Source organism: Xiphophorus hellerii, chromosome 7, assembly GCF_003331165.1.
Source record: "Xiphophorus hellerii strain 12219 chromosome 7, Xiphophorus_hellerii-4.1, whole genome shotgun sequence".
Taxonomy (NCBI): domain Eukaryota; kingdom Metazoa; phylum Chordata; class Actinopteri; order Cyprinodontiformes; family Poeciliidae; genus Xiphophorus; species Xiphophorus hellerii.
The window spans coordinates 26,060,105-26,072,387 of NC_045678.1; the positions used below are offsets into that span (position 1 = coordinate 26,060,105).

At 36.4% G+C, this 12,283-nt stretch overlaps 1 protein-coding gene across 1 annotated transcript in view; it reads right to left on the bottom strand.

Moving 5' to 3' along the window:
• The window catches only part of LOC116723024 (transmembrane protein 163-like), a 53,681-nt gene that overhangs the window by 32,304 nt on the left and 9,094 nt on the right, over positions 1-12,283 (bottom strand). The gene's annotated exons all lie outside the window — the stretch shown is intronic.

The following is a 12,283-nucleotide window of genomic DNA, read 5'->3' on the forward strand; positions in this document are numbered from 1 at the left end:
GCATGAATACCCCGCAAAGCCATTCATTGCGACACTGCGCTCAGCTAGAGAAATGCAGCATATTACAGTGCTGCAAGATAGACACTGATAACATGAAGTGGATCTAACAAGTGCAAGACATTTAAACAAGACTCCAGATCTGTCAATAAAGAGTTACAATGATGCTTGGATTTAATCTCTGCAATCTCTGTACTTCTAATTTTTATATTATAAATTTGTAAAATTAGAAAAATTGTTTTTTTTTCTCTTATACAAAATATTCCAACAGATAGGAAAACATTTATTTCAAAAATGTTATAAATATGTGCCTACTAAATTATATATGTTTAAATTAACAGACTATCTTAACCCTGTAAATGAGAATAAGTCAGATACTGACCCTTATTTCAATAAATAACTGTATAATATCCAAATAAAAAACTGAATAATGTTGCACCTTTGGTTAATTTTGATTTCTAATGTCCCTTTTCCACAAAATTATTACCTCCACAACCTTAATTATGAGAGAATTTTGGCGAATTTAGAAAACATAATTACCATGTGAAAGTGATCCTGACCCTATCAAAATTGTAAAACTCAGCAGAAACAGTGATTCTCAATCCTAGTCGTATGTCCCTTATCCAACACAGAATATTTAAATTATACAGTAGTGTTACCAATTCAGGATACAATCAAGAGTTACAGAAGCCTGTTAGTCATCCATTCATTTAAGTCAGATTTATGGCAGCAGGGAAACACCTGAAACATACAGGAAAGTAAGACCTGAGAACCAGTGAACAAAAGGGTTTTCCCTGTAGCTGTCTTGATAACCTATCATAATGACATTACCTTGTTATTTGCACTAGGATTTTTTCTAGCACTCCAGATTGAGCAATTGATCTTAGCTGAATAATTGAACGTTAGGATAAAACGACCCTCCAGTTCAATAATTCATTTAATTCCTCTAGAACTCTCTAAAGGAGAGTTCAGGAACCTGGCAAAATGTCTGTTCTGCAAATGCTGTGACACTTTCTTTGGCTTTTTGAAGCATTTATGTTGGCCTTACTGAAACTGCATTATTATATTAGGACAGAAGTCATGAAGCTAGAAAGTATAACTTCAAATCTGAGTGGAAGAAAAACTTTGTGTCTGTGTAGAAAACCAATTGAATTAGACTGTTTTCTTTTAGACCCTCAGCTCACTGATCTGACTGGTTAAGTCAACTAATTAAGCCATATTGACATATTCATGACATTAAGAAACGGTTAACTTGGTTTTTAATAAGCGGAGGGAGGAATTTTATTTTAATTAAGAGTATGTTGGGTGCAGAGTTCAGTGGCTGTCATGAATAAAATAACTACACATATTTTATGTTCCCAACACAATATAGTCTAATATGTCAAGTGAAAATTGCTCTAAACCTGACCGTAAACAACCCATGAGAAATACGATGTGTTTGAACAGTTAGATGGATAAAGTTTGCTGTTGCATTTAAAACCCATTTTACATGTTAAGACTTTAACACTGACATTCAAGAATTGGCTACTTGATATGAATCAACCTTGAAATTGGTTGGTAGATACAGGAAAGTTTCAAGGTTCATAATGAATATGGTGCCCTCTCATCATTCAATTCAATTTATTTTTATAAAACCCACTATATGTTGTCTTAAGGCACTGTACAAAAAAAAGTAAATTCAGTCGAGTCATACAAACAGATTTAAACTATGCTTGTGATCCTGGAGTTTCTTTTATTTAGTTTTTTTTCTTTTCTTTTTTTAACAGTGAGAAATATTTTTGACCCAATAGGAACCAACAAATGAAATTATTAACAACAGTTTACTAAAGTGCAAACTTTAGCATACATTAGTATGTATCCTCTTTGTTGGGAAAGAACATTGATATTTATGATGTATTTTCATGCAGTTAGCTGTGCACGGTCAAAACTTATAAAAGGTGTTTTCCTGCTATATAAACTTAATGTTTTGCTTTGAGCTTCTTAAATTTTTATGACTTGTGTTCCAGCAGGACAGCTTTGTTTTCTACGTTCTTACAAGCAGCATTATTGAAAAGTGTGCAGAACTCTTATGTTATTAGGGAGGGACCAGAATTAATGTGAAATAATGTGTTCAATCATTTGCAACAGGTGCACGACACTTTTTACAATTTTTATAAACATTGCTTTAAGAACATTGCTATGCTTCACTGTAATGCGACTGACATAAACACTCAAACTACATCATCAAGAGGTTTATGGAGTTGAGTTTCCTCCAACTCTTTAATACTGATTATTTAAAAATTACTGACTGATCAGAACTCCTCAGCTGACCATTGGTAAAAGATTGAGACATCGTAACTTGTTTTTTATCGCTTTTCTACCTCTAAACTATGTAGTGCTGCTTTGTTCTGTACATCCAACTTTGCTCTCACCTCAAATGCAACAAATTTGGTTTGAAACCAGATTGTCTCATAGAACAGTTTTTCTGTTTTTGATTTCAGTTTTTAAGACACAAAGTTAAGATCATTTATATTTTACCTCACTGAGACTAAAGGATGTGCAGCACAGCTAACATGTCAGTTGCCCCACTCTTTTCCTGAGAAGTCAAAGTACCCTTGTCCCCATTCTGTCAGTCTTAAGATGCTACACAGTGAAGCACTATGTCATGGAAGCCAGTGAGACTCACACAGACTCCCTACAATTCGTCATTTAATTGCTGATAAATGGTAAATACAGTCTCAGCACACGCTGTCAAATCGTGAGCTTGTTAAAAAGATCATTATCCGGCTCACCACACAATACACAGACAACACAAAGAATGGAGTAGCTTACATTTAACACGATTAAATTTATCGAGACAGCCAGTCTGCTCACTTGAGCATTGTTTAAGTTAAGATGGCTGAAGAATGTCAACCATCCAATGAATCACAAGGCTTCTACTTGGGAACATGACGGAGCTGGGAAGAATAAGAAAAGCTGTGTGCAGAACAGCTAGACTTTCTATGACCAGCTTAAGGTTTGTATGGGTTCAACTCGTGTCAAGAAAGTAGACATTTGTTGGGAAATTACATGGCGCAAAGTCAAAGGTCATTTGATAATAGCAATTGAGACATCTGTTATCGTAATAATAGACTTCTCTTCCAGCAGTTGCAGCTGAAAATGGACCGGAAGCTCAAATTACATCTGAGCTTAAAAGTGATAATCAAAGGAAAACTGCTGGTTTGGCTGCTTTTCTCTAATTATATGCAACTGCCTTGGCTGTGGCCACCTCGCCAGGCATAATATAAATCTCACATCAAATATAAATAGTGCAGAAGTGCAAATAGAGCTAATTTACACCTCTCCACCACCAGCAGATATGAACAGGGAGGGAGGGTTTATTTACAGTCTTGTCAACACACACATTTCCAAAGATCTTTAGCCTGATGTGAAACTATTCCCCAATAAATCTCTGTAAAATATATCATCAGGGACAAAGACAGTTATGCAAACATCTCACTTGTGTATTTACAAGCCTGTTGAATATGCACGGTTCTTAACACTCCATTTGTTGAACCAACTACTGTTTATCCTGATCAGTTAAATTTTTCCTGGCAATTTCACACTTCGAATGCTTCTGATGTATGCAAAAGCACGCTGAAGAAGACTGCATGAAAAAAAGCTTCATAAACAGGAGGCTGTAGCTGTGTAGCTGGCAAAAAAATGAGTCTGCCACATAATGATCGCCTGGCCCAATCAATAACGTCTAATCTGACCATTTTAACTTAAAAGTAATTGAAAAGAAAAAAACTTACTTTCAATTAAAAATAAATTGTGTGATATACTGAACAGAACAGTTACAGTCATAACCAATTCTTTTGGCACGTCAGATGGCACGTCAGAAAGTGCTGTGCTTTTAAAACTTGTGGCTTCAGTTTTTCTGGTGATAAAGTTTTTACCCTGGCATTACAGCTTACTTAACTCCTTTTTGTCTCTTATCTGACTAGACCACTTTCTACAGGACTTCTTGTGACTTTCTTAGAAAATTGATTGCTGTCTAGATGATAAGTCTTCCACCTGCACTGTAGATTTCTGCAGCTTCTCCAGAATTAGCATAAGCTTCAGTTATTCCTTAGAAGTTCTTTTGATCAAGAACTTCACGGTTAACAGTAACAGTAAAGAAGGCTTCAGATGAGTGCAAGTACTATCTTCATCCCTAAAAGTTAGTTCATAATCGGATGTACACATTGTTCAGCTCTGGTAAGAGGTTGGTTTGAATTCATCATCACGCATAACTGTCTTGCAACAAGAAGGGCAGCAAGAAAGACATGTGGCATTGACCAAAATTATGCAAGAAAAAAGACGGGCATCAGAAGACTGCAAAAGTTAATTTCTTTGAATCCTCCTCACAGTAGTTTTCGACAAAATCACAGTTATTTCCAAGAAAATTGTTAAATAAATAGGAAGATCAAAATGTCCCCAGGACAAACTCCTTTCAACAATCCAGGAATAATTTTGTGATGATCTCTGTGTTTCATGGCATTGTGGGTCAAAGATGAGAACATTCTTAGTCTAGAGGCTGCCAAAAATCTTAACCTCACTGAAAACCTTTGGTGTTTTTTTTTGTTTTGTTTTGCTTTTGTTAGTTTTTTTTCTGAACTGATGTCAGAAAATAGTGATGATTACATCGAAAACAAAAGGGAATTGTGTAAATGCTAAAAAAAAAAGAAAAGGCACTGCAAATGTAGCCTCTTCACATAAACTTAAAAATATGTCTGTTTGGTCCTTACTGATTGAAATGGGAAGAAATGTACTTCAGGCTAACAAAACAAGGCTAAATATATAAACTACGACTGTACCTATTGAATACAAGACCGGATTTTTCTCCCTACTGGCAGGTTGGTATTTAAAAAGCAGACTGCAAGTATTGGGTGAAGGAAAAACAATGGAATAAATGAATTATTTCCGTTTTCTTGCAAGGAAAAAACAAAGGCAGACATGTTTTTGTGGTGTAGAGGGGGGCAAGAAATAGAACACAGTGCAAGGAATGTGAAGATGGAGGAGGTCTAGGTGGAGAAGTAGGTGTGGACGAGGGACTGAGGGAGTAAACTGCAGAGAGGCTGAACTGGAGCAGGAGGCAAAGGGAGGAGAGACTCTGTTTCTGCAGTGACTGCCCGGATATGATGAATGACTTGCAAACAGAAGACACATACTGTACAACAACTGAAATGCAAACATCTTGTTTGTGTACACGCTGCCCTGCTGTGATTCGTCACAAGTTTTCTCTGCAGCTTCATGAATGCAGCAAATGAGAAACAAGACAACTTTAATCATTTTGGCTAAATTCTGATATGCAGATAATGCTGCGGTATTTTTATTAAGCTGTAAAAGCCACAACAGGAAGAATACTAATTCTGTAACCTGGCAGAGTTAGATCTACACATTCTCTTAGTAAGCACCAACCTAGAGCAGGAAGTGCTAGGACTCACATTTTGTTTTTAATTAGTCGTAATAAACCCACAAAAAACTCAAAACATGAGGCAATTATCAAGTAATTCCTTTACGTTTATGCAACACGTAGTCACACATGCTGTGTAACAGCACATTATAAAAGAGTGTTTCTCAATACGTAGCGGCACCAGCGTGGTGAATGCAGACTGAAATCTAAAGGGCATCTCACTTGTGTGATTCTTTTTGGACAACACTAGAGCTCTTTCAGATTCAGTTCTGGCTTTGGTCTTATGATCCAACTAAATGTTCCTGAGGGGCAACACTTTTTACTCTTTGATTAATTTCCCCCTGCAAAGATTTCATTTGGCTATCAATGACCTTTCTGATCTCTGCAGCAAGTTTTCTTTTATGCAAATAAGTGGCTAAGTTTTAATGATAAGACATGAGATTAAAGATGAAGAAGCTGCAAATGAATTACAGAAATGAGTCAGACAGTCTTAATTTCTCTGCTTCACATCCCAAGTTCAGCTTGATTTAAATCAGACTTGTGCAGTTTTATTTTTTATTTATAAAAGAACTTCCAATTTTTTAGTTATCCAAAAATTGCAATGTGTGTAGCCTCTAATGTGTACACTGGGGAAATTAAAAAGTAGATTTTCTGAAAAATCTAAAGCGTTTAGATGGAATAGGAACTGTGGTTTAAGTTAAATTTAGATTGAAAATGTGGAAATAGTTTAGATATACAATGCAATTTGCCTAAAATAAAGTATATTTTTATTCTTTGACATGTACTCTTAGTGCATGAAGTAACACTGACAACCATAGATTATCGTTTAAAGAGCATACTTTTTGAAATTTAAGCCAAACAAAGCTTTGACTGTTTTCATTTTAGTACATGTAAACATACCAGTTATTGTGTGACAGTTGCATTACGCAGCTTATTTGTCACAGGCCCTTTCGTAATGCAGTCTATAAAGTTGTGCCACGCAGATATTTTTAAAAAAACATGGTTTATTTATAACGATCTAGAGGCTTTTATTTTATGTATCTGGGTTAAACTTGTAATTGCATCCTTGCTGCACAGACGAGAAGAACGAGGCATTTAATGAAGGATGAGAAAGAGAAAAAAGAATCAAAGGATAGAAATCTGCATTCCTTCTCTTTTATCACTTTCATCCTTGTTTACATTCTGGAAACTTCTTCACTGCAGCAGATATTCCTGTTCACTTCTTTGCCACTCCCTCCAGTTTCGCTGTCTCTTTCCTTTTATCCTCCTTTCTGTCCCCTTTTCTTGCTGTGTGCTTTTTGCTTCTCACCAACATCCCCCACTCTTTCCTCTCCCTTAACACACGATCTTATCCTTGCTCAAACAACAAATAGTTGCTGGCAACGATGGCGATGGATCAAGTGACAGGCTGTTAGTCTGCAGACCTATAGCCCGCTCCTCTAAGTCCTCAATGTGAAAATCTATGCTGGTGGAGTGCAGTTCATCCACAGCTCTGAATATGGAACAGCATTCCCTGTGTCTGCTTACCAAGCACATTACAGATGCTTCCTTGCAAGTAAACATAAATACGAGCACACCTTGCATTATCACTCTGAAACAACACCCCAAACTGAGCCGATGATCAAAGATGTGAGGAATTTTTTATGTAGGTCATTGCAGAACTAAAGTGCCCATGTTCCTGAGCAATAAAACAAATTATCAAAAAATATCTAGTATAGTCTTCTGTGTTTCAGATATATTTATTTTTAGTTGTACCTGAAATATATAAAACCCTACATTTATTTTGTGCAATTTGGGAGTCAAAGAAAGCAAAATTTATCCATTCTGATTGGTTGGAAGGAAACGTATATCTTGCTCTGATCTAATAAGAAAAAAATCAAGTTAACGTTTCATAATGCATAGTTTATCCAACAATGTTAAACTCTAAAACTTTTCTAGTTTATTTTTTATAAATATAGAAAAATAACGGTTCCCATCATAAATAATCTTCCAATACTTTCAGACAATATGAGAATTTTCAGAGAAAAGCACAAACAGCACTGACTATACCCGACTTTCTCCTTGTTATGCAGTCAAAATGGTAAACACACTGTTCTAGACTTTTGCAGAAAAACTATTCTATTCATTGTTACACCTTTCCTTATTCCCTATTACTTCTTACCTAGCTTATTATTTGAATGTCTCAGAAAATGCTTCTAACTAACCAAAATACTGCTACAAGTGCTCTACAAGAATTCATTGCAGAAGTTTTGATGTAACTTAAATATTTTTCCTTAGATGTATGGCTTTTAATACTAAAACTCACAGTTCTATAAATTCCCAGTAGTACACTTTAATTTCAGACTAGTGTTGTTCACTGAGTTTCTAAAACCAGATCTTTCAAGTAAATTGTTGCTAATCCAGATCCCAATAAGCCACAGGTTTAATTAAACCAACACGCCCAGCTAAATGACAGGCATTGACCTCCTCTACTCTCTTATAACTATTGATGTACTAATGAATTGATATTTCAAAAAGCTTTGTCTTTACATCCGTCTCTTGGTAGATGTAGTTTCTCAGTTTTTCTGTCTTGTCTCCTAGAACCAAGTCAATAAGGTTTGATTCTGAGTTGTTCTGCTCAAGGTCTCTTCTTGTTCAGCAGGATCTTTTTCCTCCCACGGCTGCTTGCTCCTCTAAGAAGGAAATTCTTTTTCCAAACCAATGTTTTTTTGTTAATGCTGATTTGCTTTACTGAACTTACATTCATGGTCTCTTTCTCTGTTCTCCTTCTTAAGAAAGTTTTGTTAACACAAAAAGGGAATCATTCAACCACATGGAAGCAATTCAGTGCATTTAGACATCTAGACGTGGTGAAGACAATCTGTAGATGTCTAAGCTCAGAATCAGAATAAGGAAGAAAAGAGATTTAAGTGATTTAGAACAAGACAAGACTGTATATCCCAGATAGGCTGGTGTGAGTTTTTCAGACGCTGCTGATCTTCTGGGATTTTTCGAACACAACCATGTCTGTCGGTTACAGAGAATGATCCGAAAAAGATAAAATGAGCAGCCTTTGCATGAACAAAAATGCACTGGTGTGTCAAAAGTCGAAGAAGATTGGACAGACTGATTCAAGATGATAGAAAAGCATTTGCTCAAACAACCAAGGCAAGCAAAATATATTGCCTAATTCTTGTTAGCTAGGATCATGAAACTGAGTCTTCAGTTCACGCAGGTTCTCCAAAATAGGACAGAAACTGGTGGGTTGCAACATTCATATGGTAGGGTCAGAATTGGAATCAGAATATAGCATAAAAACCATTAAAGAATGGGGTATTGTCTTATATCAGCAGTTCAGCTGTGTTGGGGTGAGCTGCCAAGAAACCTTGCCTCCATTAATCCAAAGAGCTTTGATTAATACAACAGTGTAACCAAGTATTGTTGCTGACTATGTCCACTCCTTTTAAAACCAAAGTTTAAACATTTTCTGATGGTTACTTCCACCAATAAGACAAGACAATGAGTTCAGTGTAGCATAATAGTCTCGACAGTCACCATATTTCAAACAAATGGAGCACCTTTAGTGTGTGGAGGAATTGGGGATTCATATCTCATATCTTAGAGGCTGATACGTGTCAATACCAACCAAAATATTTACAGAATATTTCAAACACCTTTTTAAATCCAGGATTTAAGTCAATTATGAAGACAAAAAAAAAGGTCACACATACAATTTGCTTATTAGAAGGTGTATTAAATAAACATGCCAGTTAGTGTTTCACCTAAAACAAACATATTCAGATTATTGCAAATTTGTAAAAAAATATTTTAAATGGTGAAGTTTACATGCCGTCACTTGACACAACTCTTACATTTCTGAAGTGAAATATATTCCCCATAAGACATTTCCCAGCTCTATTCCTGTGAAAAACCACACCACAGCTCTTAACAAGATGTATGTGAGTTCTCGACTCCCAGTCTGAGCCCGAGATGTCCGATAAGCTTTAACAAACTTGTACCACTTTTACAGGTGAACCACAAAGGACGGCTCGTTCACAAAGGTCACAAGCTAACACAGAGCAGCCATTCATGACCAAGACACTCAACACATCCGAAAGTGGAGCAGAGGAGGACCGGCTTGAACCCGCCTCCCTTCTGAATTCTTAAAATCCTGCTAAAGGTTACAGAGCAGCTGAGAGTCTGTAGGTTTCCTCTGAGACAGACAGGAAGAGAGAGAATCATAAAAAACGGCTGGCAAAAACAGAATCGGAAATATAAGGAGACCTTGACACTTAACCTGCTTTTATTAAAACCTGTCTACTTGAGGCAAAGAGGATAAGATGTACATATATCATATAGGATAGCTTATGGGGATAAAATTTTTTTTTTATGTAAGCTTACTGAAACACAAAAGGGAAGAAGGAGAAAACACATGGGAAAACAGGCAAGAAAGTTGAAAATGGGGAAATAATTAAAAAGGATGGAAAGATGGAAGATGGAGAGACTCAAAGGCAAAAGGAAACTAGGGCAGAAGCAGGAGGAAACAGAATGCTGGTGTTCTTTAAAGTTGAGCCATCACTAAGTCCCTGATGCCGCATGCCGGGACTCATCCTGGCCAGTCCTGCCTCGTCCTCTGGTGTAATGGTACCTTTCAGCGCTTCTCTCCTTTACATCCATCTGTCTCTCACTCTGCCAGCTCCCACATTCTTCTTTCCCTCAGTTGTTCACATGAACAATATCTCTTCAACTCCATGCAGTGTGGCAACAGAACAAGAAAGAATGGGATTAATATTTTACTTGACTCACTCGATGCCCCGTCTCATCCTTTCAGTCCTGCAGTTGTGACTCTTTGAGAGCATATTTACACCTCCATTCATTCTCTTTCTCTGTTTTCCTGTCTGCTTCCTTTTCATGTTCTTCTAAGGTCTGTCTGTCTGCATCAGTTTGATTGGAAAGAGCTCTCCTTGGGGTTTTGATCATGTTGCCAAGCGCCATCTCAGACCTGACTTATTTAGGCAGAAAAATAACAACAATGCAACCATTTGTACCCACCTTGGAGCCATTCCCTATCTGCTTTCACATCTGAAACATTAAAGAAATGTTCGATGATCTAGTCATTGCCTACTATAATGAATAAAAAGGAGTCTACGCAGAACAAGACCTCACCATATTTCCCTGATGACCAGAAATCCCATTGAAATCTTCCAGAATAAACTGGAGAGTGTCGCTCCAATAGATGGATGTCAGGCTTTCCCTCTTGAATTTGCAAACTCAAGGGCCGGTGTCCTGCAGCTTTTAGATGTGCCTCTGTTGTACCCCACCTGAATAGAATAATTAGGTCATTAGCACGGCTCTGGATAACTTATCTACACAAGGAGGAGGTAATTAAGCCATTTCATTCCAGTGTTTTGTACCTGTGGCACATCTAAAAACTGCAGGCCCTCGAGGACTGGAGTTTGACACCTGTGATTTAGTTCCCCTTTTAAGTAGTAATATGTAGATTAGAGTTTGTATTGTTCTGACAAGAAATTCTTAATTCTAAGGAATATAAAGAAATCTCCTTAAGTTTTTGTTGAAGTTTGGAAACTGATCGATTTATAAACATTAATTCAACCTGATGCAGTTTAAACTTCTTTAAAAGTAATGTGAGTTAAGCTGCAGACCACAGTCGAGTTTACATGTGCAAACACAGCACAGGTCTATTGAGAGCCACATACATTTGCACAAGTAAACAACCTAGATCTAAAAAAAAAATACTGTTCAAAGCAGGAAGTCAGAAAACTGTATGTGTTTCAGTAACTTATAAATTCTATATTTATTTCTGTAAAAAAACTGATATGATTTCTCATTGTCTGAGTTAAGATGCTGCCTTTCAACAATACTTCTGAGTAGTTTTGACAAGCGTTTCATGTGTTATGCATCCTAATTTATAGAACGTTCTCTTATTTAAAACAATCCCAGAAACAGACTTTCTCTTTCACTTAAAATATTCAAATAAATGAAGTGTTAGGCTGAATCAGCCAATAGTGAATCTAAGAGAAATTTTAATGCTGTTTGGCTGATGTACCCAGATTAATTTTCATATCAAAAACACTATTTAAAATTTGGTACCCACTTACTCTTTACACCTTTCTCTTAGATTCAGATCCTCTAATTCCTCTTATATCTTGTCATGATTCTTACCCATGACTACAAAGTTGCATTTCTTTCCTTGTACTCCGGACATCACAAGGCAACTGAATATGTTGAAATTGCTGCTGCATCCTGTCACAACATCCATATGATCACTGAGTTACTGTGCAGAGAAAAAAATCTCCTAAAGCAAAACTCAACACTGTCTAGAAGAATATGAAGAAGTGTTATAAAAAAAAATATGTTCAATAGATTAAAGGCTAGGTAGGGTTAGTGAGATATTTTTCAAGTTTCTAATATCAAACAATTCCTTAATCAGATCAAATTACAATTAAAAGTAGAACTGAAAAGGGAAAAAGAAAGAACTCATAATCTTTTTTTATGGAAGAAAAGTCTTGATTTGTTTTCTGGCTGTAGTTTAACATTTTGCTTAAAGTTTCAGTTTCCTCCAGGAGAACTGCCTGATACAGAACTGAGCTAATGTTTTTCTTTCTACTGTTTTGTAACAAACATGTGAAATTTTAACTCATGTTTTCCGCCCTAGCATATATCAGCTTAAAGATGGATATGATTCATTCATTTAGTATTTTGTCAACAGCTGACCTTCATTGCATCAATGCGAGAAAAAGCACATGCTCTTTGCTGTCATAAGTTTTTATAACACACACACACACACACGCCAACACACACGCCACCTTAACCTAGTGTTGTACTCAAGACCAATCCAAAGACAAAACCAAAGCAAGATTTTAAGAAAGA